At 52.8% G+C, this 27,500-nt stretch overlaps 9 pseudogenes; all 9 read left to right on the top strand.

The window, feature by feature from the left end:
- The first annotated feature begins 1,743 nt into the window (after positions 1 to 1,743).
- On the top strand, positions 1,744 to 1,860 carry LOC137311760 (U2 spliceosomal RNA; annotated as a pseudogene).
- A 967-nt stretch (positions 1,861 to 2,827) lies between these two features.
- Positions 2,828 to 2,944, top strand: LOC137311702 (U2 spliceosomal RNA; annotated as a pseudogene).
- Positions 2,945 to 7,959: 5,015 nt separating this feature from the next.
- Positions 7,960 to 8,076, top strand: LOC137311761 (U2 spliceosomal RNA; annotated as a pseudogene).
- Positions 8,077 to 9,043: 967 nt separating this feature from the next.
- On the top strand, positions 9,044 to 9,160 carry LOC137311703 (U2 spliceosomal RNA; annotated as a pseudogene).
- A 5,013-nt stretch (positions 9,161 to 14,173) lies between these two features.
- Positions 14,174 to 14,290, top strand: LOC137311762 (U2 spliceosomal RNA; annotated as a pseudogene).
- A 967-nt stretch (positions 14,291 to 15,257) lies between these two features.
- On the top strand, positions 15,258 to 15,374 carry LOC137311704 (U2 spliceosomal RNA; annotated as a pseudogene).
- A 5,111-nt stretch (positions 15,375 to 20,485) lies between these two features.
- Positions 20,486 to 20,602, top strand: LOC137311763 (U2 spliceosomal RNA; annotated as a pseudogene).
- A 967-nt stretch (positions 20,603 to 21,569) lies between these two features.
- LOC137311705 (U2 spliceosomal RNA) lies at positions 21,570 to 21,686 on the top strand (annotated as a pseudogene).
- Positions 21,687 to 26,799: 5,113 nt separating this feature from the next.
- Positions 26,800 to 26,916, top strand: LOC137311764 (U2 spliceosomal RNA; annotated as a pseudogene).
- The last annotated feature ends 584 nt before the right edge of the window (positions 26,917 to 27,500 follow it).

The following is a 27,500-nucleotide window of genomic DNA, read 5'->3' on the forward strand; positions in this document are numbered from 1 at the left end:
TAAAAAGGTTTCCTTCCACAGCAGCTCTGAGTAAGAGTGAGAGAGAGAGAGAGAGAGAGAGAGACACTGACTGACACTGACACTGACACTGACACACACACACACACACACACACACACACACACCGTCTCCCATCCGATTGGTGGACTATGGGATTGAAAATCGAACTTTGAGTTTCAATGCAGGGGGGAGAGCGCGAACGCAGCCCCTCCCAACTACCACACGCGCGTTGTTGTTGTTGTAATATAGAACTGCAAGTTGCCGTTGTCGTGGTCGTTTCGAATCAGCACAAAGTAGGTGCCTCCCTGGAATGTCACACCTGCGTCCCAGAAAACAGGTCTCCCGGTCAAAGCAGTCCCGCCCCGCCCTGGGATTAACGTGACAATGGACAGGGCCCAGTCAGGGAGCAGCTTGAGAGACGTCTTTCAATAGGCGCTTCTGAAACATTAACGCCTTGTTTCTTTCGACAGTTTAACCAGCCTTTAACACGCCTTGTGTTTTTATTTCCCATTTCCAGCCAGCCAGCCAGCCAGCCAGCCAGCCAGCCGAGCCGAGCCAGCATCTGCAGTATTTTTTTTGATTGGTCTTGCCTGCCGTGGAATGAATGTTTCAACACGAGCTGCTGATTGTCAGCACCTCACCTCTTTCTCAATTGGCCGTTGCAATCTCACTCGCTCGCTCATTGTGAGACACGTCACGTCACTAGTTTTACTCAAAGAGGTTTCCTTCCACGGCAGTTCGTTAGTGACTGAGACTGACTGACGGAGGTCCGTTGAGACACAACCCTCCCCCATCTGATTGGTGGCCTACTGGCAAATTTACCAATCTGTCAAGCAATCCTGGCAAGAAAGGAAAAAACGGCAACTTCTTTAAACTCATCCACTGTTGCAATTAGAAACGGTGGCAAAAAATGTGGCCAGAGTGGGAGAGAACGGCAGTGCTTCGAGACTGCTTTCAACACCGGCAGCCAGAGAACAAAGAGGGAGGGCAAACAGGACCCGAGATCAATTCGCATCGAGCGCGGTATCGCTTCTCGGCCTTTTGGCTAAGATCGAGCGTGTTCCTTTTCGGGCTTATTTGGATCTGAGCGGACTGGAACGCTGGCCGCGACCTCGTGCGCTCGCAAAGTGCGGACTTTGCTGTGATTGGTCGTTTGTGTGCTGGCTCCGCCCCTAAATTTGCATAAGGACCAAATCAACACTGCAATGGCAGGGAAGGGTTCCTGGTGAAAGCAGTCCTGCCACTGACATGACAATGGACAGGGCCCGGCAGCTTGAGACACATCTTTCTTTCAATAAGCAAGTTCTTTTTAAAAAAGTTTCCTTCCACAGCAGCTCTGAGTGTGAGAGAGAGAGAGAGAGAGAGACACTGACTGACTGATACTGATACTGACACCGACACACACACACACATATTATTTATTATTATTTTAAACGACAAAGGTGTTCAGAAGGAAGTCCTGGGGGGAAGGCAGGCAGGGAGGGACGGACACAGGGAAGTCCGCACAAAACAGGTCCCCTGGAACCTCTGACCCAGAAAAACGGGTTCCTGGTGAAAGCAGTCCTGCCATTAACATGACAATGGACAGGGCCCGGCAGCTTGAGACACATCTTTCTTTCAATAAGCAAGTTCTTTTTTAAAAAGTTTCCTTCCACAGCAGCTCTGAGTGAGAGAGAGAGAGAGAGAGAGACACTGACTGACTGACTGATACTGACACCGACACACACACACACACACACACATATTATTTATTAATATTTTTAATTGATTTTTAGAACAGGGAGATGGAATAGGGGCTTGCTCCGTCCACTCCACGCATCGACCCAGTATTGCAGTGTTTCTGGGAACGGTGCAGCTCCCCGTGGGGAGATATTCAAAAGGAAAAACAGCTCTTTCCCAGTGTCTCTGTGTGTGTGTGTGTGTGTGTGTGTGTATTATTACTGAGAATAAAGCTGATATCTCTCTCTCTCTCTCTCTCTCTCACTCAGAGCTGCTGTGGAAGGAAACCTTTTTAAAAAGAACTTTCTCAGCTCAGTGGTATTTTTTTCTTCTCCAAGGCTGAGTGCCGCTCGCACGTAGCGATATAATTCAAAGTGCAAAATAACTTGGCGTCGTTGACTTGAAACAAGCAGGGTCTGCTTCCAAATGAAAGCTGCGCTCCCGAACTGGACTGACTGTCTGTCTGTCTGTCTGTCTGTTTGTCAAGGGGTGGAAAAGGCGGCGGTGGTGGTGAGGGTGGAGCTTTACGCTCAGGAGGGGAGACTTTCTTTCAGAGGTGCCAATTAATCTGCAGCAGAAAGTCATCCCCCCCGACCGGGATTCGAAGCCCGGTCCTGACCACGAGACCACCGGGGAGAGCTGCCTCAAGTCCCTGAGGGACCTGGACACGAGGCCGAATACACACGCACGCCTGCTGCACTGGCAGCAGCGACCAGCAGGGGGCTGACCGGCTGATCCTTCCCTTTCACAGGCAGGCTTTTGGCCCTCGCTCAAACGACAAAGGTGTTCAGAAGGAAGTCCTGGGGGGAAGGCAGGCAGGGAGGGACGGACACAGGGAAGTCCGCACAAAACAGGTCCCCTGGAACCTCTGACCCAGAAAACCGGGTTCCTGGTGAAAGCAGTCCTGCCATTGACAGGAGAATGGACAGGGCCCGGCAGCTTGAGACACATCTTTCTTTCAATAAGCAAGTTCTTTTTAAAAAAGTTTCCTTCCACAGCAGCTCTGAGTGAGAGAGAGAGAGAGAGAGAGAGAGAGACACTGACTGACTGACTGATACTGACACCGACACACACACACACACACACACACACACACACACACACACATATTATTTATTATTATTTTTAATTAATTTTTGGAACAGGGAGATGGACTAGGGGCTTGCTCTGTCCACTCCACGCATCGACCCAGTATTGCAGTGTTTCTGGGAACGGTGCAGCTCCCCGTGGGGAGATATTCAAAAGGAAAAACAGCTCTTTCCCAGTGTCTGTGTGTGTGTGTGTGTGTGTGTGTTTTATTACTGAGAATAAAGCTGATATCTCTCTCTCTCTCTCTCTCTCTCTCTTACACTCAGAGCTGCTGTGGAAGGAAACCGTTTTAAAAAGACCTTTCTCAGCTCAGTGGTATTTTTTTCTTCTCCAAGGCTGAGTGCCGCTCGCACGTAGCGATATAATTCAAAGTGCAAAATAACTTGGCGTCGTTGACTTTAAACAAGCAGGGTCTGCTTCCAAATGAAAGCTGCGCTCCCGAACTGGACTGACTGACTGTCTGTCTGTCTGTCTGTTTGTCAAGGGGTGGAAAAGGTGGCGGTGGTGGTGAGGGTGGAGCTTTACGCTCAGGAGGGGAGACTTTCTTTCAGAGGTGCCAATTAATCTGCAGCAGAAAGCCATCCCCCCCGACCGGGATTCGAAGCCCGGTCCTGACCACGAGACCACCGGGGAGAGATGCCTCAAGTCCCTGAGGGACCTGGACACGAGGCCGAATACACACGCACGCCTGCTGCACTGGCAGCAGCGACCAACAGGGGGCTGACCGGCTGATCCTTCCCTTTCACAGGCAGGCTTTTGGCCCTCGCTGAAACGACAAAGGTGTTCAGAAGGAAGTCCTGGGGGGAAGGCAGGCAGGGAGGGACGGACACAGGGAAGTCCGCACAAAACAGGTCCCCTGGAACCTCTGACCCACAAAACCGGGTTCCTGGTGAAAGCAGTCCTGCCATTGACAGGACAATGGACAGGACCCGGCAGCTTGAGACACATCTTTCTTTCAATAAGCAAGTTCTTTTTAAAAAAGTTTCCTTCCACAGCAGCTCTGAGTGAGAGAGAGAGAGAGAGAGAGAGAGAGAGAGAGACACTGACTCACTGACTGACACCGACACACACACACACACACACACATATTATTTATTATTATTTTAAACGACAAAGGTGTTCAGAAGGAAGTCCTGGGGGGAAGGCAGGCAGGGAGGGACGGACACAGGGAAGTCCGCACAAAACAGGTCCCCTGGAACCTCTGACCCAGAAAACCGGGTTCCTGGTGAAAGCAGTCCTGCCATTGACATGACAATGGACAGGGCCCGGCAGCTTGAGACACATCTTTCTTTCAATAAGCAAGTTCTTTTTAAAAAAGTTTCCTTCCACAGCAGCTCTGAGTGAGAGAGAGAGAGAGAGAGAGAGAGAGAGACTGACTGACTGACTGATACTGACACCGACACACACACACACACACACATATTATTTATTATTATTTTAAACGACAAAGGTGTTCAGAAGGAAGTCCTGGGGGGAAGGCAGGCAGGGAGGGACGGACACAGGGAAGTCCGCACAAAACAGGTCCCCTGGAACCTCTGACCCAGAAAACCGGGTTCCTGGTGAAAGCAGTCCTGCCCCGCCCTGCCATTAACATGACAATGGACAGGGCCCGGACCAGGCGCAGCGGACGGTAGCGAGCAGTCGGAGGGTGAAAATCCGCCAGTGGGTGAAAAGGAGAGCCGTGCGGTGAGAGGAGGCGGAAAGCGGTTCGCAGACTTTCGCTGTACCTCCGGCGGGCAGCGCCGCACCTCCGAGCGCTCGGTACCGTCCGCTGCGCCTCGTCCTGCCGCACGCGACGAGCCGTCCCCGGAGGAAATCGGCCTCGGCCTTCCTGAGATATCAGTCTCCAGGTGGGACAGAAAAACCGGGGGCCCCCGGCTCGCTTTCGGCGGCCCGCTAGTCGACTTCCCGTCGTGCGAACGCGATCCTTCCGGTACCTTTCGGTGCCCCTTGCCCGACTCTAGCTCCGGTGGTAAAGCGGAGTCGGTCGGTCTGACGGCCGCCGAGTTAGCAGGCGGAAAGCGGTTTGCAGCCTTTCGCTGTACCTCCGGCGGGCAGCGCCGCACCTCCGAGCGCTCGGTACCGTCCGCTGCGCCTCGTCCTGCCGCACGCGACGAGCCGTCCCCGGAGGAAATCGGCCTCGGCCCTCCTGAGATATCAACCTCCATACGGGCGTCACAAATCAGTGGACATGGTCAGCTGCAAAGCAGTGTCATTACAACCTTTCATAAACGACAGGGCAGCACTGCACTGCACCGCACTGCACTGCACCCCACACTACATCACACTTGCCTGCCTGCCTGCCTGCCTGCCTGCCGGCCTGCCGCTGCCTACTCTCACCAGCGGACCAAAGTGAGGATAACACCCCGAAGCAAGCATCTCCCTTGCCGCCCACCAGCCCACACCAATCCCCTTGCCTGCCTCCCACAAATTCCACCAGCGAGGCAAAGTGAAAATCAACCCCCAAAAAACGCACTCCACACCGGCCATCGCCCGCTATACACCCCCCCTGGGGCGAATATTAAGCCCGAGAACACCGACTGTAACCAACCGCAGTGAAAAGTTGAAGTGGCAACTCATTAACCAGATTTACACTTGGCAACTCATAAACCAAATGAACAAAAAATCTGGTTAATGAGTTGCCCAAAATAAATCTGGTTAATGAGTTGCCACTTCAACTTTTCACTGCGGTTGGTTACAGTCGGTGTTCTCGGGCTTAATATTCACCCCGGGGGGGGGGGGGTGGGTGATTCTGGGGGTAGTGTCCGGGAGGGTGAGCCTTTTATTCGGCAGGAGGCGTGTGGGGAAATCATCAACCTGTCAGACGATGAGTTGTCACAAACGCCATTGCTTAATGAAAGCTGCGCTCCCGAACTGGACTGACTGTCTGACTGTCTGTCTGTCCGTTTGTCAAGGGGAGGAAAAGGCGGTGGTGGTGGTGAGGGTGGAGCTTTACGCTCAGGAGGGGAGACTTTCCTTCATGCCAATTAATCTGCAGCAGAAAGTCATCCCCCCCCGACTGGGATTCGAAGCCCGGTCCTGACCACGAGACCACCGGGGAGAGCTGCCTCAAGTCCCTGAGGGACCTGGACACGAGGCCGAGGACACACGCACGCCTGCTGCACTGGCAGCAGCGACCAGCAGGGGGCTGACCGGCTGATCCTTCCCTTTCACAGGCAGGCTTTTGGCCCTCGATTAAACGACAAAGGTGTTCAGAAGGAAGTCCTGGGGGGGAGGGAGGGAGGCAGGGAAATCAGCACAAAGCAGGTCCCCTGGAATCTCACACCTGCGTCCCAGAAAACAGGTCTCCTGGTCAAAGCAGTCCTGCCCCGTCCTGCCATTAACGTGACAATGGACAGGGCCCCGGCAGCTTGAGACACATCTTTTTTTCAATATGCAAGTTCTTTTTAAAAAGGTTTCCTTCCACAGCAGCTCTGAGTAAGAGTGAGAGAGAGAGAGAGAGAGAGAGAGACACTGACTGACACTGACACTGACACTGACACACACACACACACACACACACACACACACACCGTCTCCCATCCGATTGGTGGACTATGGGATTGAAAATCGAACTTTGAGTTTCAATGCAGGGGGGAGAGCGCGAACGCAGCCCCTCCCAACTACCACACGCGCGTTGTTGTTGTTGTAATATAGAACTGCAAGTTGCCGTTGTCGTGGTCGTTTCGAATCAGCACAAAGTAGGTGCCTCCCTGGAATGTCACACCTGCGTCCCAGAAAACAGGTCTCCCGGTCAAAGCAGTCCCGCCCCGCCCTGGGATTAACGTGACAATGGACAGGGCCCAGTCAGGGAGCAGCTTGAGAGACGTCTTTCAATAGGCGCTTCTGAAACATTAACGCCTTGTTTCTTTCGACAGTTTAACCAGCCTTTAACACGCCTTGTGTTTTTATTTCCCATTTCCAGCCAGCCAGCCAGCCAGCCAGCCAGCCAGCCGAGCCGAGCCAGCATCTGCAGTATTTTTTTTGATTGGTCTTGCCTGCCGTGGAATGAATGTTTCAACACGAGCTGCTGATTGTCAGCACCTCACCTCTTTCTCAATTGGCCGTTGCAATCTCACTCGCTCGCTCATTGTGAGACACGTCACGTCACTAGTTTTACTCAAAGAGGTTTCCTTCCACGGCAGTTCGTTAGTGACTGAGACTGACTGACGGAGGTCCGTTGAGACACAACCCTCCCCCATCTGATTGGTGGCCTACTGGCAAATTTACCAATCTGTCAAGCAATCCTGGCAAGAAAGGAAAAAACGGCAACTTCTTTAAACTCATCCACTGTTGCAATTAGAAACGGTGGCAAAAAATGTGGCCAGAGTGGGAGAGAACGGCAGTGCTTCGAGACTGCTTTCAACACCGGCAGCCAGAGAACAAAGAGGGAGGGCAAACAGGACCCGAGATCAATTCGCATCGAGCGCGGTATCGCTTCTCGGCCTTTTGGCTAAGATCGAGCGTGTTCCTTTTCGGGCTTATTTGGATCTGAGCGGACTGGAACGCTGGCCGCGACCTCGTGCGCTCGCAAAGTGCGGACTTTGCTGTGATTGGTCGTTTGTGTGCTGGCTCCGCCCCTAAATTTGCATAAGGACCAAATCAACACTGCAATGGCAGGGAAGGGTTCCTGGTGAAAGCAGTCCTGCCACTGACATGACAATGGACAGGGCCCGGCAGCTTGAGGCACATCTTTCTTTCAATAAGCAAGTTCTTTTTAAAAAAGTTTCCTTCCACAGCAGCTCTGAGTGTGAGAGAGAGAGAGAGAGAGAGACACTGACTGACTGATACTGATACTGACACCGACACACACACACACATATTATTTATTATTATTTTAAACGACAAAGGTGTTCAGAAGGAAGTCCTGGGGGGAAGGCAGGCAGGGAGGGACGGACACAGGGAAGTCCGCACAAAACAGGTCCCCTGGAACCTCTGACCCAGAAAAACGGGTTCCTGGTGAAAGCAGTCCTGCCATTAACATGACAATGGACAGGGCCCGGCAGCTTGAGACACATCTTTCTTTCAATAAGCAAGTTCTTTTTTAAAAAGTTTCCTTCCACAGCAGCTCTGAGTGAGAGAGAGAGAGAGAGAGAGACACTGACTGACTGACTGATACTGACACCGACACACACACACACACACACACATATTATTTATTAATATTTTTAATTGATTTTTAGAACAGGGAGATGGAATAGGGGCTTGCTCCGTCCACTCCACGCATCGACCCAGTATTGCAGTGTTTCTGGGAACGGTGCAGCTCCCCGTGGGGAGATATTCAAAAGGAAAAACAGCTCTTTCCCAGTGTCTCTGTGTGTGTGTGTGTGTGTGTGTGTGTATTATTACTGAGAATAAAGCTGATATCTCTCTCTCTCTCTCTCTCTCTCACTCAGAGCTGCTGTGGAAGGAAACCTTTTTAAAAAGAACTTTCTCAGCTCAGTGGTATTTTTTTCTTCTCCAAGGCTGAGTGCCGCTCGCACGTAGCGATATAATTCAAAGTGCAAAATAACTTGGCGTCGTTGACTTGAAACAAGCAGGGTCTGCTTCCAAATGAAAGCTGCGCTCCCGAACTGGACTGACTGTCTGTCTGTCTGTCTGTCTGTTTGTCAAGGGGTGGAAAAGGCGGCGGTGGTGGTGAGGGTGGAGCATTACGCACAGGAGGGGAGACTTTCTTTCAGAGGTGCCAATTAATCTGCAGCAGAAAGTCATCCCCCCCGACCGGGATTCGAAGCCCGGTCCTGACCACGAGACCACCGGGGAGAGCTGCCTCAAGTCCCTGAGGGACCTGGACACGAGGCCGAATACACACGCACGCCTGCTGCACTGGCAGCAGCGACCAGCAGGGGGCTGACCGGCTGATCCTTCCCTTTCACAGGCAGGCTTTTGGCCCTCGCTCAAACGACAAAGGTGTTCAGAAGGAAGTCCTGGGGGGAAGGCAGGCAGGGAGGGACGGACACAGGGAAGTCCGCACAAAACAGGTCCCCTGGAACCTCTGACCCAGAAAACCGGGTTCCTGGTGAAAGCAGTCCTGCCATTGACAGGAGAATGGACAGGGCCCGGCAGCTTGAGACACATCTTTCTTTCAATAAGCAAGTTCTTTTTAAAAAAGTTTCCTTCCACAGCAGCTCTGAGTGAGAGAGAGAGAGAGAGAGAGAGAGAGACACTGACTGACTGACTGATACTGACACCGACACACACACACACACACACACACACACACACACACACACATATTATTTATTATTATTTTTAATTAATTTTTGGAACAGGGAGATGGACTAGGGGCTTGCTCTGTCCACTCCACGCATCGACCCAGTATTGCAGTGTTTCTGGGAACGGTGCAGCTCCCCGTGGGGAGATATTCAAAAGGAAAAACAGCTCTTTCCCAGTGTCTGTGTGTGTGTGTGTGTGTGTGTGTTTTATTACTGAGAATAAAGCTGATATCTCTCTCTCTCTCTCTCTCTCTCTCTTACACTCAGAGCTGCTGTGGAAGGAAACCGTTTTAAAAAGACCTTTCTCAGCTCAGTGGTATTTTTTTCTTCTCCAAGGCTGAGTGCCGCTCGCACGTAGCGATATAATTCAAAGTGCAAAATAACTTGGCGTCGTTGACTTTAAACAAGCAGGGTCTGCTTCCAAATGAAAGCTGCGCTCCCGAACTGGACTGACTGACTGTCTGTCTGTCTGTCTGTTTGTCAAGGGGTGGAAAAGGTGGCGGTGGTGGTGAGGGTGGAGCTTTACGCTCAGGAGGGGAGACTTTCTTTCAGAGGTGCCAATTAATCTGCAGCAGAAAGCCATCCCCCCCGACCGGGATTCGAAGCCCGGTCCTGACCACGAGACCACCGGGGAGAGATGCCTCAAGTCCCTGAGGGACCTGGACACGAGGCCGAATACACACGCACGCCTGCTGCACTGGCAGCAGCGACCAACAGGGGGCTGACCGGCTGATCCTTCCCTTTCACAGGCAGGCTTTTGGCCCTCGCTGAAACGACAAAGGTGTTCAGAAGGAAGTCCTGGGGGGAAGGCAGGCAGGGAGGGACGGACACAGGGAAGTCCGCACAAAACAGGTCCCCTGGAACCTCTGACCCACAAAACCGGGTTCCTGGTGAAAGCAGTCCTGCCATTGACAGGACAATGGACAGGACCCGGCAGCTTGAGACACATCTTTCTTTCAATAAGCAAGTTCTTTTTAAAAAAGTTTCCTTCCACAGCAGCTCTGAGTGAGAGAGAGAGAGAGAGAGAGAGAGAGAGAGACACTGACTCACTGACTGACACCGACACACACACACACACACACACATATTATTTATTATTATTTTAAACGACAAAGGTGTTCAGAAGGAAGTCCTGGGGGGAAGGCAGGCAGGGAGGGACGGACACAGGGAAGTCCGCACAAAACAGGTCCCCTGGAACCTCTGACCCAGAAAACCGGGTTCCTGGTGAAAGCAGTCCTGCCATTGACATGACAATGGACAGGGCCCGGCAGCTTGAGACACATCTTTCTTTCAATAAGCAAGTTCTTTTTAAAAAAGTTTCCTTCCACAGCAGCTCTGAGTGAGAGAGAGAGAGAGAGAGAGAGAGAGAGACTGACTGACTGACTGATACTGACACCGACACACACACACACACACACATATTATTTATTATTATTTTAAACGACAAAGGTGTTCAGAAGGAAGTCCTGGGGGGAAGGCAGGCAGGGAGGGACGGACACAGGGAAGTCCGCACAAAACAGGTCCCCTGGAACCTCTGACCCAGAAAACCGGGTTCCTGGTGAAAGCAGTCCTGCCCCGCCCTGCCATTAACATGACAATGGACAGGGCCCGGACCAGGCGCAGCGGACGGTAGCGAGCAGTCGGAGGGTGAAAATCCGCCAGTGGGTGAAAAGGAGAGCCGTGCGGTGAGAGGAGGCGGAAAGCGGTTCGCAGACTTTCGCTGTACCTCCGGCGGGCAGCGCCGCACCTCCGAGCGCTCGGTACCGTCCGCTGCGCCTCGTCCTGCCGCACGCGACGAGCCGTCCCCGGAGGAAATCGGCCTCGGCCTTCCTGAGATATCAGTCTCCAGGTGGGACAGAAAAACCGGGGGCCCCCGGCTCGCTTTCGGCGGCCCGCTAGTCGACTTCCCGTCGTGCGAACGCGATCCTTCCGGTACCTTTCGGTGCCCCTTGCCCGACTCTAGCTCCGGTGGTAAAGCGGAGTCGGTCGGTCTGACGGCCGCCGAGTTAGCAGGCGGAAAGCGGTTTGCAGCCTTTCGCTGTACCTCCGGCGGGCAGCGCCGCACCTCCGAGCGCTCGGTACCGTCCGCTGCGCCTCGTCCTGCCGCACGCGACGAGCCGTCCCCGGAGGAAATCGGCCTCGGCCCTCCTGAGATATCAACCTCCATACGGGCGTCACAAATCAGTGGACATGGTCAGCTGCAAAGCAGTGTCATTACAACCTTTCATAAACGACAGGGCAGCACTGCACTGCACCGCACTGCACTGCACCCCACACTACATCACACTTGCCTGCCTGCCTGCCTGCCTGCCTGCCGGCCTGCCGCTGCCTACTCTCACCAGCGGACCAAAGTGAGGATAACACCCCGAAGCAAGCATCTCCCTTGCCGCCCACCAGCCCACACCAATCCCCTTGCCTGCCTCCCACAAATTCCACCAGCGAGGCAAAGTGAAAATCAACCCCCAAAAAACGCACTCCACACCGGCCATCGCCCGCTATACACCCCCCCTGGGGCGAATATTAAGCCCGAGAACACCGACTGTAACCAACCGCAGTGAAAAGTTGAAGTGGCAACTCATTAACCAGATTTACACTTGGCAACTCATAAACCAAATGAACAAAAAATCTGGTTAATGAGTTGCCCAAAATAAATCTGGTTAATGAGTTGCCACTTCAACTTTTCACTGCGGTTGGTTACAGTCGGTGTTCTCGGGCTTAATATTCACCCCGGGGGGGGGGGGGTGGGTGATTCTGGGGGTAGTGTCCGGGAGGGTGAGCCTTTTATTCGGCAGGAGGCGTGTGGGGAAATCATCAACCTGTCAGACGATGAGTTGTCACAAACGCCATTGCTTAATGAAAGCTGCGCTCCCGAACTGGACTGACTGTCTGACTGTCTGTCTGTCCGTTTGTCAAGGGGAGGAAAAGGCGGTGGTGGTGGTGAGGGTGGAGCTTTACGCTCAGGAGGGGAGACTTTCCTTCATGCCAATTAATCTGCAGCAGAAAGTCATCCCCCCCCGACTGGGATTCGAAGCCCGGTCCTGACCACGAGACCACCGGGGAGAGCTGCCTCAAGTCCCTGAGGGACCTGGACACGAGGCCGAGGACACACGCACGCCTGCTGCACTGGCAGCAGCGACCAGCAGGGGGCTGACCGGCTGATCCTTCCCTTTCACAGGCAGGCTTTTGGCCCTCGATTAAACGACAAAGGTGTTCAGAAGGAAGTCCTGGGGGGGAGGGAGGGAGGCAGGGAAATCAGCACAAAGCAGGTCCCCTGGAATCTCACACCTGCGTCCCAGAAAACAGGTCTCCTGGTCAAAGCAGTCCTGCCCCGTCCTGCCATTAACGTGACAATGGACAGGGCCCCGGCAGCTTGAGACACATCTTTTTTTCAATATGCAAGTTCTTTTTAAAAAGGTTTCCTTCCACAGCAGCTCTGAGTAAGAGTGAGAGAGAGAGAGAGAGAGAGAGAGACACTGACTGACACTGACACTGACACTGACACACACACACACACACACACACACACACACACCGTCTCCCATCCGATTGGTGGACTATGGGATTGAAAATCGAACTTTGAGTTTCAATGCAGGGGGGAGAGCGCGAACGCAGCCCCTCCCAACTACCACACGCGCGTTGTTGTTGTTGTAATATAGAACTGCAAGTTGCCGTTGTCGTGGTCGTTTCGAATCAGCACAAAGTAGGTGCCTCCCTGGAATGTCACACCTGCGTCCCAGAAAACAGGTCTCCCGGTCAAAGCAGTCCCGCCCCGCCCTGGGATTAACGTGACAATGGACAGGGCCCAGTCAGGGAGCAGCTTGAGAGACGTCTTTCAATAGGCGCTTCTGAAACATTAACGCCTTGTTTCTTTCGACAGTTTAACCAGCCTTTAACACGCCTTGTGTTTTTATTTCCCATTTCCAGCCAGCCAGCCAGCCAGCCAGCCAGCCAGCCGAGCCGAGCCAGCATCTGCAGTATTTTTTTTGATTGGTCTTGCCTGCCGTGGAATGAATGTTTCAACACGAGCTGCTGATTGTCAGCACCTCACCTCTTTCTCAATTGGCCGTTGCAATCTCACTCGCTCGCTCATTGTGAGACACGTCACGTCACTAGTTTTACTCAAAGAGGTTTCCTTCCACGGCAGTTCGTTAGTGACTGAGACTGACTGACGGAGGTCCGTTGAGACACAACCCTCCCCCATCTGATTGGTGGCCTACTGGCAAATTTACCAATCTGTCAAGCAATCCTGGCAAGAAAGGAAAAAACGGCAACTTCTTTAAACTCATCCACTGTTGCAATTAGAAACGGTGGCAAAAAATGTGGCCAGAGTGGGAGAGAACGGCAGTGCTTCGAGACTGCTTTCAACACCGGCAGCCAGAGAACAAAGAGGGAGGGCAAACAGGACCCGAGATCAATTCGCATCGAGCGCGGTATCGCTTCTCGGCCTTTTGGCTAAGATCGAGCGTGTTCCTTTTCGGGCTTATTTGGATCTGAGCGGACTGGAACGCTGGCCGCGACCTCGTGCGCTCGCAAAGTGCGGACTTTGCTGTGATTGGTCGTTTGTGTGCTGGCTCCGCCCCTAAATTTGCATAAGGACCAAATCAACACTGCAATGGCAGGGAAGGGTTCCTGGTGAAAGCAGTCCTGCCACTGACATGACAATGGACAGGGCCCGGCAGCTTGAGGCACATCTTTCTTTCAATAAGCAAGTTCTTTTTAAAAAAGTTTCCTTCCACAGCAGCTCTGAGTGTGAGAGAGAGAGAGAGAGAGAGACACTGACTGACTGATACTGATACTGACACCGACACACACACACACATATTATTTATTATTATTTTAAACGACAAAGGTGTTCAGAAGGAAGTCCTGGGGGGAAGGCAGGCAGGGAGGGACGGACACAGGGAAGTCCGCACAAAACAGGTCCCCTGGAACCTCTGACCCAGAAAAACGGGTTCCTGGTGAAAGCAGTCCTGCCATTAACATGACAATGGACAGGGCCCGGCAGCTTGAGACACATCTTTCTTTCAATAAGCAAGTTCTTTTTTAAAAAGTTTCCTTCCACAGCAGCTCTGAGTGAGAGAGAGAGAGAGAGAGAGACACTGACTGACTGACTGATACTGACACCGACACACACACACACACACACACATATTATTTATTAATATTTTTAATTGATTTTTAGAACAGGGAGATGGAATAGGGGCTTGCTCCGTCCACTCCACGCATCGACCCAGTATTGCAGTGTTTCTGGGAACGGTGCAGCTCCCCGTGGGGAGATATTCAAAAGGAAAAACAGCTCTTTCCCAGTGTCTCTGTGTGTGTGTGTGTGTGTGTGTGTGTATTATTACTGAGAATAAAGCTGATATCTCTCTCTCTCTCTCTCTCTCTCACTCAGAGCTGCTGTGGAAGGAAACCTTTTTAAAAAGAACTTTCTCAGCTCAGTGGTATTTTTTTCTTCTCCAAGGCTGAGTGCCGCTCGCACGTAGCGATATAATTCAAAGTGCAAAATAACTTGGCGTCGTTGACTTGAAACAAGCAGGGTCTGCTTCCAAATGAAAGCTGCGCTCCCGAACTGGACTGACTGTCTGTCTGTCTGTCTGTCTGTTTGTCAAGGGGTGGAAAAGGCGGCGGTGGTGGTGAGGGTGGAGCATTACGCACAGGAGGGGAGACTTTCTTTCAGAGGTGCCAATTAATCTGCAGCAGAAAGTCATCCCCCCCGACCGGGATTCGAAGCCCGGTCCTGACCACGAGACCACCGGGGAGAGCTGCCTCAAGTCCCTGAGGGACCTGGACACGAGGCCGAATACACACGCACGCCTGCTGCACTGGCAGCAGCGACCAGCAGGGGGCTGACCGGCTGATCCTTCCCTTTCACAGGCAGGCTTTTGGCCCTCGCTCAAACGACAAAGGTGTTCAGAAGGAAGTCCTGGGGGGAAGGCAGGCAGGGAGGGACGGACACAGGGAAGTCCGCACAAAACAGGTCCCCTGGAACCTCTGACCCAGAAAACCGGGTTCCTGGTGAAAGCAGTCCTGCCATTGACAGGAGAATGGACAGGGCCCGGCAGCTTGAGACACATCTTTCTTTCAATAAGCAAGTTCTTTTTAAAAAAGTTTCCTTCCACAGCAGCTCTGAGTGAGAGAGAGAGAGAGAGAGAGAGAGAGACACTGACTGACTGACTGATACTGACACCGACACACACACACACACACACACACACACACACACACACACATATTATTTATTATTATTTTTAATTAATTTTTGGAACAGGGAGATGGACTAGGGGCTTGCTCTGTCCACTCCACGCATCGACCCAGTATTGCAGTGTTTCTGGGAACGGTGCAGCTCCCCGTGGGGAGATATTCAAAAGGAAAAACAGCTCTTTCCCAGTGTCTGTGTGTGTGTGTGTGTGTGTGTGTTTTATTACTGAGAATAAAGCTGATATCTCTCTCTCTCTCTCTCTCTCTCTCTTACACTCAGAGCTGCTGTGGAAGGAAACCGTTTTAAAAAGACCTTTCTCAGCTCAGTGGTATTTTTTTCTTCTCCAAGGCTGAGTGCCGCTCGCACGTAGCGATATAATTCAAAGTGCAAAATAACTTGGCGTCGTTGACTTTAAACAAGCAGGGTCTGCTTCCAAATGAAAGCTGCGCTCCCGAACTGGACTGACTGACTGTCTGTCTGTCTGTCTGTTTGTCAAGGGGTGGAAAAGGTGGCGGTGGTGGTGAGGGTGGAGCTTTACGCTCAGGAGGGGAGACTTTCTTTCAGAGGTGCCAATTAATCTGCAGCAGAAAGCCATCCCCCCCGACCGGGATTCGAAGCCCGGTCCTGACCACGAGACCACCGGGGAGAGATGCCTCAAGTCCCTGAGGGACCTGGACACGAGGCCGAATACACACGCACGCCTGCTGCACTGGCAGCAGCGACCAACAGGGGGCTGACCGGCTGATCCTTCCCTTTCACAGGCAGGCTTTTGGCCCTCGCTGAAACGACAAAGGTGTTCAGAAGGAAGTCCTGGGGGGAAGGCAGGCAGGGAGGGACGGACACAGGGAAGTCCGCACAAAACAGGTCCCCTGGAACCTCTGACCCACAAAACCGGGTTCCTGGTGAAAGCAGTCCTGCCATTGACAGGACAATGGACAGGACCCGGCAGCTTGAGACACATCTTTCTTTCAATAAGCAAGTTCTTTTTAAAAAAGTTTCCTTCCACAGCAGCTCTGAGTGAGAGAGAGAGAGAGAGAGAGAGAGAGAGAGACACTGACTCACTGACTGACACCGACACACACACACACACACACACATATTATTTATTATTATTTTAAACGACAAAGGTGTTCAGAAGGAAGTCCTGGGGGGAAGGCAGGCAGGGAGGGACGGACACAGGGAAGTCCGCACAAAACAGGTCCCCTGGAACCTCTGACCCAGAAAACCGGGTTCCTGGTGAAAGCAGTCCTGCCATTGACATGACAATGGACAGGGCCCGGCAGCTTGAGACACATCTTTCTTTCAATAAGCAAGTTCTTTTTAAAAAAGTTTCCTTCCACAGCAGCTCTGAGTGAGAGAGAGAGAGAGAGAGAGAGAGAGAGACTGACTGACTGACTGATACTGACACCGACACACACACACACACACACATATTATTTATTATTATTTTAAACGACAAAGGTGTTCAGAAGGAAGTCCTGGGGGGAAGGCAGGCAGGGAGGGACGGACACAGGGAAGTCCGCACAAAACAGGTCCCCTGGAACCTCTGACCCAGAAAACCGGGTTCCTGGTGAAAGCAGTCCTGCCCCGCCCTGCCATTAACATGACAATGGACAGGGCCCGGACCAGGCGCAGCGGACGGTAGCGAGCAGTCGGAGGGTGAAAATCCGCCAGTGGGTGAAAAGGAGAGCCGTGCGGTGAGAGGAGGCGGAAAGCGGTTCGCAGACTTTCGCTGTACCTCCGGCGGGCAGCGCCGCACCTCCGAGCGCTCGGTACCGTCCGCTGCGCCTCGTCCTGCCGCACGCGACGAGCCGTCCCCGGAGGAAATCGGCCTCGGCCTTCCTGAGATATCAGTCTCCAGGTGGGACAGAAAAACCGGGGGCCCCCGGCTCGCTTTCGGCGGCCCGCTAGTCGACTTCCCGTCGTGCGAACGCGATCCTTCCGGTACCTTTCGGTGCCCCTTGCCCGACTCTAGCTCCGGTGGTAAAGCGGAGTCGGTCGGTCTGACGGCCGCCGAGTTAGCAGGCGGAAAGCGGTTTGCAGCCTTTCGCTGTACCTCCGGCGGGCAGCGCCGCACCTCCGAGCGCTCGGTACCGTCCGCTGCGCCTCGTCCTGCCGCACGCGACGAGCCGTCCCCGGAGGAAATCGGCCTCGGCCCTCCTGAGATATCAACCTCCATACGGGCGTCACAAATCAGTGGACATGGTCAGCTGCAAAGCAGTGTCATTACAACCTTTCATAAACGACAGGGCAGCACTGCACTGCACCGCACTGCACTGCACCCCACACTACATCACACTTGCCTGCCTGCCTGCCTGCCTGCCTGCCGGCCTGCCGCTGCCTACTCTCACCAGCGGACCAAAGTGAGGATAACACCCCGAAGCAAGCATCTCCCTTGCCGCCCACCAGCCCACACCAATCCCCTTGCCTGCCTCCCACAAATTCCACCAGCGAGGCAAAGTGAAAATCAACCCCCAAAAAACGCACTCCACACCGGCCATCGCCCGCTATACACCCCCCCTGGGGCGAATATTAAGCCCGAGAACACCGACTGTAACCAACCGCAGTGAAAAGTTGAAGTGGCAACTCATTAACCAGATTTACACTTGGCAACTCATAAACCAAATGAACAAAAAATCTGGTTAATGAGTTGCCCAAAATAAATCTGGTTAATGAGTTGCCACTTCAACTTTTCACTGCGGTTGGTTACAGTCGGTGTTCTCGGGCTTAATATTCACCCCGGGGGGGGGGGGGTGGGTGATTCTGGGGGTAGTGTCCGGGAGGGTGAGCCTTTTATTCGGCAGGAGGCGTGTGGGGAAATCATCAACCTGTCAGACGATGAGTTGTCACAAACGCCATTGCTTAATGAAAGCTGCGCTCCCGAACTGGACTGACTGTCTGACTGTCTGTCTGTCCGTTTGTCAAGGGGAGGAAAAGGCGGTGGTGGTGGTGAGGGTGGAGCTTTACGCTCAGGAGGGGAGACTTTCCTTCATGCCAATTAATCTGCAGCAGAAAGTCATCCCCCCCCGACTGGGATTCGAAGCCCGGTCCTGACCACGAGACCACCGGGGAGAGCTGCCTCAAGTCCCTGAGGGACCTGGACACGAGGCCGAGGACACACGCACGCCTGCTGCACTGGCAGCAGCGACCAGCAGGGGGCTGACCGGCTGATCCTTCCCTTTCACAGGCAGGCTTTTGGCCCTCGATTAAACGACAAAGGTGTTCAGAAGGAAGTCCTGGGGGGGAGGGAGGGAGGCAGGGAAATCAGCACAAAGCAGGTCCCCTGGAATCTCACACCTGCGTCCCAGAAAACAGGTCTCCTGGTCAAAGCAGTCCTGCCCCGTCCTGCCATTAACGTGACAATGGACAGGGCCCCGGCAGCTTGAGACACATCTTTTTTTCAATATGCAAGTTCTTTTTAAAAAGGTTTCCTTCCACAGCAGCTCTGAGTAAGAGTGAGAGAGAGAGAGAGAGAGAGAGAGAGACTGACTGACACTGACACTGACACACACACACACACACACACACACACACACACACACACACACCGTCTCCCATCCGATTGGTGGACTATGGGATTGAAAATCGAACTTTGAGTTTCAATGCAGGGGGGAGAGCGCGAACGCAGCCCCTCCCAACTACCACACGCGCGTTGTTGTTGTTGTAATATAGAACTGCAAGTTGCCGTTGTCGTGGTCGTTTCGAATCAGCACAAAGTAGGTGCCTCCCTGGAATGTCACACCTGCGTCCCAGAAAACAGGTCTCCCGGTCAAAGCAGTCCCGCCCCCGCCCTGGGATTAACATGACAACGGACAGGGCCCAGTCAGGGAGCAGCTTGAGAGACACCTTTCAATAGGCACTTCTGAAACATTAACGCCTTGTTTCTTCCGACAGTTTAACCAGCGATTAACATGACAACGGACAGGGCCCAGTCAGGGAGCAGCTTGAGAGACGTCTTTCAATAGGCGCTTCTGAAACATTAACGCCTTGTTTCTTTCGACAGTTTAACCAGCCTTTAACACGCCTTGTGTTTTTATTTCCCATTTCCAGCCAGCCAGCCAGCCAGCCGAGCCGAGCCAGCATCTGCAGTATTTTTTTTGATTGGTCTTGCCTGCCGTGGAATGAATGTTTCAACACGAGCTGCTGATTGTCAGCACCTCACCTCTTTCTCAATTGGCCGTTGCAATCTCACTCACTCGCTGTGAGACACGCCACGTCACTAGTTTTACTCAAAGAGGTTTCCTTCCACGGCAGTTCGTTAGTGACTGAGACTGACTGACGGAGGTCCGTTGAGACACAACCCTCCCCCATCTGATTGGTGGCCTACTGGCAAATTTACCAATCTGTCAAGCAATCCTGGCAAGAAAGGAAAAAACGGCAACTTCTTTAAACTCATCCACTGTTGCAATTAGAAACGGTGGCAAAAAATGTGGCCAGAGTGGGAGAGAACGGCAGTGCTTCGAGACTGCTTTCAACACCGGCAGCCAGAGAACAAAGAGGGAGGGCAAACAGGACCCGAGATCAATTCGCATCGAGCGCGGTATCGCTTCTCGGCCTTTTGGCTAAGATCGAGCGTGTTCCTTTTCGGGCTTATTTGGATCTGAGCGGACTGGAACGCTGGCCGCGACCTCGTGCGCTCGCAAAGTGCGGACTTTGCTGTGATTGGTCGTTTGTGTGCTGGCTCCGCCCCTAAATTTGCATAAGGACCAAATCAACACTGCAATGGCAGGGAAGGGTTCCTGGTGAAAGCAGTCCTGCCACTGACATGACAATGGACAGGGCCCGGCAGCTTGAGACACATCTTTCTTTCAATAAGCAAGTTCTTTTTAAAAAAGTTTCCTTCCACAGCAGCTCTGAGTGTGAGAGAGAGAGAGAGAGAGAGACACTGACTGACTGATACTGATACTGACACCGACACACACACACACATATTATTTATTATTATTTTAAACGACAAAGGTGTTCAGAAGGAAGTCCTGGGGGGAAGGCAGGCAGGGAGGGACGGACACAGGGAAGTCCGCACAAAACAGGTCCCCTGGAACCTCTGACCCAGAAAAACGGGTTCCTGGTGAAAGCAGTCCTGCCATTAACATGACAATGGACAGGGCCCGGCAGCTTGAGACACATCTTTCTTTCAATAAGCAAGTTCTTTTTTAAAAAGTTTCCTTCCACAGCAGCTCTGAGTGAGAGAGAGAGAGAGAGAGAGACACTGACTGACTGACTGATACTGACACCGACACACACACACACACACACACATATTATTTATTAATATTTTTAATTGATTTTTAGAACAGGGAGATGGAATAGGGGCTTGCTCCGTCCACTCCACGCATCGACCCAGTATTGCAGTGTTTCTGGGAACGGTGCAGCTCCCCGTGGGGAGATATTCAAAAGGAAAAACAGCTCTTTCCCAGTGTCTCTGTGTGTGTGTGTGTGTGTGTGTGTGTATTATTACTGAGAATAAAGCTGATATCTCTCTCTCTCTCTCTCTCTCTCACTCAGAGCTGCTGTGGAAGGAAACCTTTTTAAAAAGAACTTTCTCAGCTCAGTGGTATTTTTTTCTTCTCCAAGGCTGAGTGCCGCTCGCACGTAGCGATATAATTCAAAGTGCAAAATAACTTGGCGTCGTTGACTTGAAACAAGCAGGGTCTGCTTCCAAATGAAAGCTGCGCTCCCGAACTGGACTGACTGTCTGTCTGTCTGTCTGTCTGTTTGTCAAGGGGTGGAAAAGGCGGCGGTGGTGGTGAGGGTGGAGCATTACGCACAGGAGGGGAGACTTTCTTTCAGAGGTGCCAATTAATCTGCAGCAGAAAGTCATCCCCCCCGACCGGGATTCGAAGCCCGGTCCTGACCACGAGACCACCGGGGAGAGCTGCCTCAAGTCCCTGAGGGACCTGGACACGAGGCCGAATACACACGCACGCCTGCTGCACTGGCAGCAGCGACCAGCAGGGGGCTGACCGGCTGATCCTTCCCTTTCACAGGCAGGCTTTTGGCCCTCGCTCAAACGACAAAGGTGTTCAGAAGGAAGTCCTGGGGGGAAGGCAGGCAGGGAGGGACGGACACAGGGAAGTCCGCACAAAACAGGTCCCCTGGAACCTCTGACCCAGAAAACCGGGTTCCTGGTGAAAGCAGTCCTGCCATTGACAGGAGAATGGACAGGGCCCGGCAGCTTGAGACACATCTTTCTTTCAATAAGCAAGTTCTTTTTAAAAAAGTTTCCTTCCACAGCAGCTCTGAGTGAGAGAGAGAGAGAGAGAGAGAGAGAGACACTGACTGACTGACTGATACTGACACCGACACACACACACACACACACACACACACACACACACACACATATTATTTATTATTATTTTTAATTAATTTTTGGAACAGGGAGATGGACTAGGGGCTTGCTCTGTCCACTCCACGCATCGACCCAGTATTGCAGTGTTTCTGGGAACGGTGCAGCTCCCCGTGGGGAGATATTCAAAAGGAAAAACAGCTCTTTCCCAGTGTCTGTGTGTGTGTGTGTGTGTGTGTGTTTTATTACTGAGAATAAAGCTGATATCTCTCTCTCTCTCTCTCTCTCTCTCTTACACTCAGAGCTGCTGTGGAAGGAAACCGTTTTAAAAAGACCTTTCTCAGCTCAGTGGTATTTTTTTCTTCTCCAAGGCTGAGTGCCGCTCGCACGTAGCGATATAATTCAAAGTGCAAAATAACTTGGCGTCGTTGACTTTAAACAAGCAGGGTCTGCTTCCAAATGAAAGCTGCGCTCCCGAACTGGACTGACTGACTGTCTGTCTGTCTGTCTGTTTGTCAAGGGGTGGAAAAGGTGGCGGTGGTGGTGAGGGTGGAGCTTTACGCTCAGGAGGGGAGACTTTCTTTCAGAGGTGCCAATTAATCTGCAGCAGAAAGCCATCCCCCCCGACCGGGATTCGAAGCCCGGTCCTGACCACGAGACCACCGGGGAGAGATGCCTCAAGTCCCTGAGGGACCTGGACACGAGGCCGAATACACACGCACGCCTGCTGCACTGGCAGCAGCGACCAACAGGGGGCTGACCGGCTGATCCTTCCCTTTCACAGGCAGGCTTTTGGCCCTCGCTGAAACGACAAAGGTGTTCAGAAGGAAGTCCTGGGGGGAAGGCAGGCAGGGAGGGACGGACACAGGGAAGTCCGCACAAAACAGGTCCCCTGGAACCTCTGACCCACAAAACCGGGTTCCTGGTGAAAGCAGTCCTGCCATTGACAGGACAATGGACAGGACCCGGCAGCTTGAGACACATCTTTCTTTCAATAAGCAAGTTCTTTTTAAAAAAGTTTCCTTCCACAGCAGCTCTGAGTGAGAGAGAGAGAGAGAGAGAGAGAGAGAGAGAGACACTGACTCACTGACTGACACCGACACACACACACACACACACACATATTATTTATTATTATTTTAAACGACAAAGGTGTTCAGAAGGAAGTCCTGGGGGGAAGGCAGGCAGGGAGGGACGGACACAGGGAAGTCCGCACAAAACAGGTCCCCTGGAACCTCTGACCCAGAAAACCGGGTTCCTGGTGAAAGCAGTCCTGCCATTGACATGACAATGGACAGGGCCCGGCAGCTTGAGACACATCTTTCTTTCAATAAGCAAGTTCTTTTTAAAAAAGTTTCCTTCCACAGCAGCTCTGAGTGAGAGAGAGAGAGAGAGAGAGAGAGAGAGACTGACTGACTGACTGATACTGACACCGACACACACACACACACACACATATTATTTATTATTATTTTAAACGACAAAGGTGTTCAGAAGGAAGTCCTGGGGGGAAGGCAGGCAGGGAGGGACGGACACAGGGAAGTCCGCACAAAACAGGTCCCCTGGAACCTCTGACCCAGAAAACCGGGTTCCTGGTGAAAGCAGTCCTGCCCCGCCCTGCCATTAACATGACAATGGACAGGGCCCGGACCAGGCGCAGCGGACGGTAGCGAGCAGTCGGAGGGTGAAAATCCGCCAGTGGGTGAAAAGGAGAGCCGTGCGGTGAGAGGAGGCGGAAAGCGGTTCGCAGACTTTCGCTGTACCTCCGGCGGGCAGCGCCGCACCTCCGAGCGCTCGGTACCGTCCGCTGCGCCTCGTCCTGCCGCACGCGACGAGCCGTCCCCGGAGGAAATCGGCCTCGGCCTTCCTGAGATATCAGTCTCCAGGTGGGACAGAAAAACCGGGGGCCCCCGGCTCGCTTTCGGCGGCCCGCTAGTCGACTTCCCGTCGTGCGAACGCGATCCTTCCGGTACCTTTCGGTGCCCCTTGCCCGACTCTAGCTCCGGTGGTAAAGCGGAGTCGGTCGGTCTGACGGCCGCCGAGTTAGCAGGCGGAAAGCGGTTTGCAGCCTTTCGCTGTACCTCCGGCGGGCAGCGCCGCACCTCCGAGCGCTCGGTACCGTCCGCTGCGCCTCGTCCTGCCGCACGCGACGAGCCGTCCCCGGAGGAAATCGGCCTCGGCCCTCCTGAGATATCAACCTCCATACGGGCGTCACAAATCAGTGGACATGGTCAGCTGCAAAGCAGTGTCATTACAACCTTTCATAAACGACAGGGCAGCACTGCACTGCACCGCACTGCACTGCACCCCACACTACATCACACTTGCCTGCCTGCCTGCCTGCCTGCCTGCCGGCCTGCCGCTGCCTACTCTCACCAGCGGACCAAAGTGAGGATAACACCCCGAAGCAAGCATCTCCCTTGCCGCCCACCAGCCCACACCAATCCCCTTGCCTGCCTCCCACAAATTCCACCAGCGAGGCAAAGTGAAAATCAACCCCCAAAAAACGCACTCCACACCGGCCATCGCCCGCTATACACCCCCCCTGGGGCGAATATTAAGCCCGAGAACACCGACTGTAACCAACCGCAGTGAAAAGTTGAAGTGGCAACTCATTAACCAGATTTACACTTGGCAACTCATAAACCAAATGAACAAAAAATCTGGTTAATGAGTTGCCCAAAATAAATCTGGTTAATGAGTTGCCACTTCAACTTTTCACTGCGGTTGGTTACAGTCGGTGTTCTCGGGCTTAATATTCACCCCGGGGGGGGGGGGGTGGGTGATTCTGGGGGTAGTGTCCGGGAGGGTGAGCCTTTTATTCGGCAGGAGGCGTGTGGGGAAATCATCAACCTGTCAGACGATGAGTTGTCACAAACGCCATTGCTTAATGAAAGCTGCGCTCCCGAACTGGACTGACTGTCTGACTGTCTGTCTGTCCGTTTGTCAAGGGGAGGAAAAGGCGGTGGTGGTGGTGAGGGTGGAGCTTTACGCTCAGGAGGGGAGACTTTCCTTCATGCCAATTAATCTGCAGCAGAAAGTCATCCCCCCCCGACTGGGATTCGAAGCCCGGTCCTGACCACGAGACCACCGGGGAGAGCTGCCTCAAGTCCCTGAGGGACCTGGACACGAGGCCGAGGACACACGCACGCCTGCTGCACTGGCAGCAGCGACCAGCAGGGGGCTGACCGGCTGATCCTTCCCTTTCACAGGCAGGCTTTTGGCCCTCGATTAAACGACAAAGGTGTTCAGAAGGAAGTCCTGGGGGGGAGGGAGGGAGGCAGGGAAATCAGCACAAAGCAGGTCCCCTGGAATCTCACACCTGCGTCCCAGAAAACAGGTCTCCTGGTCAAAGCAGTCCTGCCCCGTCCTGCCATTAACGTGACAATGGACAGGGCCCCGGCAGCTTGAGACACATCTTTTTTTCAATATGCAAGTTCTTTTTAAAAAGGTTTCCTTCCACAGCAGCTCTGAGTAAGAGTGAGAGAGAGAGAGAGAGAGAGAGAGAGACTGACTGACACTGACACTGACACACACACACACACACACACACACACACACACACACACACACCGTCTCCCATCCGATTGGTGGACTATGGGATTGAAAATCGAACTTTGAGTTTCAATGCAGGGGGGAGAGCGCGAACGCAGCCCCTCCCAACTACCACACGCGCGTTGTTGTTGTTGTAATATAGAACTGCAAGTTGCCGTTGTCGTGGTCGTTTCGAATCAGCACAAAGTAGGTGCCTCCCTGGAATGTCACACCTGCGTCCCAGAAAACAGGTCTCCCGGTCAAAGCAGTCCCGCCCCCGCCCTGGGATTAACATGACAACGGACAGGGCCCAGTCAGGGAGCAGCTTGAGAGACACCTTTCAATAGGCACTTCTGAAACATTAACGCCTTGTTTCTTCCGACAGTTTAACCAGCGATTAACATGACAACGGACAGGGCCCAGTCAGGGAGCAGCTTGAGAGACGTCTTTCAATAGGCGCTTCTGAAACATTAACGCCTTGTTTCTTTCGACAGTTTAACCAGCCTTTAACACGCCTTGTGTTTTTATTTCCCATTTCCAGCCAGCCAGCCAGCCAGCCGAGCCGAGCCAGCATCTGCAGTATTTTTTTTGATTGGTCTTGCCTGCCGTGGAATGAATGTTTCAACACGAGCTGCTGATTGTCAGCACCTCACCTCTTTCTCAATTGGCCGTTGCAATCTCACTCACTCGCTGTGAGACACGCCACGTCACTAGTTTTACTCAAAGAGGTTTCCTTCCACGGCAGTTCGTTAGTGACTGAGACTGACTGACGGAGGTCCGTTGAGACACAACCCTCCCCCATCTGATTGGTGGCCTACTGGCAAATTTACCAATCTGTCAAGCAATCCTGGCAAGAAAGGAAAAAACGGCAACTTCTTTAAACTCATCCACTGTTGCAATTAGAAACGGTGGCAAAAAATGTGGCCAGAGTGGGAGAGAACGGCAGTGCTTCGAGACTGCTTTCAACACCGGCAGCCAGAGAACAAAGAGGGAGGGCAAACAGGACCCGAGATCAATTCGCATCGAGCGCGGTATCGCTTCTCGGCCTTTTGGCTAAGATCGAGCGTGTTCCTTTTCGGGCTTATTTGGATCTGAGCGGACTGGAACGCTGGCCGCGACCTCGTGCGCTCGCAAAGTGCGGACTTTGCTGTGATTGGTCGTTTGTGTGCTGGCTCCGCCCCTAAATTTGCATAAGGACCAAATCAACACTGCAATGGCAGGGAAGGGTTCCTGGTGAAAGCAGTCCTGCCACTGACATGACAATGGACAGGGCCCGGCAGCTTGAGACACATCTTTCTTTCAATAAGCAAGTTCTTTTTAAAAAAGTTTCCTTCCACAGCAGCTCTGAGTGTGAGAGAGAGAGAGAGAGAGAGACACTGACTGACTGATACTGATACTGACACCGACACACACACACACATATTATTTATTATTATTTTAAACGACAAAGGTGTTCAGAAGGAAGTCCTGGGGGGAAGGCAGGCAGGGAGGGACGGACACAGGGAAGTCCGCACAAAACAGGTCCCCTGGAACCTCTGACCCAGAAAAACGGGTTCCTGGTGAAAGCAGTCCTGCCATTAACATGACAATGGACAGGGCCCGGCAGCTTGAGACACATCTTTCTTTCAATAAGCAAGTTCTTTTTTAAAAAGTTTCCTTCCACAGCAGCTCTGAGTGAGAGAGAGAGAGAGAGAGAGACACTGACTGACTGACTGATACTGACACCGACACACACACACACACACACACATATTATTTATTAATATTTTTAATTGATTTTTAGAACAGGGAGATGGAATAGGGGCTTGCTCCGTCCACTCCACGCATCGACCCAGTATTGCAGTGTTTCTGGGAACGGTGCAGCTCCCCGTGGGGAGATATTCAAAAGGAAAAACAGCTCTTTCCCAGTGTCTCTGTGTGTGTGTGTGTGTGTGTGTGTGTATTATTACTGAGAATAAAGCTGATATCTCTCTCTCTCTCTCTCTCTCTCACTCAGAGCTGCTGTGGAAGGAAACCTTTTTAAAAAGAACTTTCTCAGCTCAGTGGTATTTTTTTCTTCTCCAAGGCTGAGTGCCGCTCGCACGTAGCGATATAATTCAAAGTGCAAAATAACTTGGCGTCGTTGACTTGAAACAAGCAGGGTCTGCTTCCAAATGAAAGCTGCGCTCCCGAACTGGACTGACTGTCTGTCTGTCTGTCTGTCTGTTTGTCAAGGGGTGGAAAAGGCGGCGGTGGTGGTGAGGGTGGAGCATTACGCACAGGAGGGGAGACTTTCTTTCAGAGGTGCCAATTAATCTGCAGCAGAAAGTCATCCCCCCCGACCGGGATTCGAAGCCCGGTCCTGACCACGAGACCACCGGGGAGAGCTGCCTCAAGTCCCTGAGGGACCTGGACACGAGGCCGAATACACACGCACGCCTGCTGCACTGGCAGCAGCGACCAGCAGGGGGCT

The sequence above is a fragment of the Heptranchias perlo genome, unplaced genomic scaffold, assembly GCF_035084215.1.
Source record: "Heptranchias perlo isolate sHepPer1 unplaced genomic scaffold, sHepPer1.hap1 HAP1_SCAFFOLD_383, whole genome shotgun sequence".
NCBI lineage: Eukaryota > Metazoa > Chordata > Chondrichthyes > Hexanchiformes > Hexanchidae > Heptranchias > Heptranchias perlo.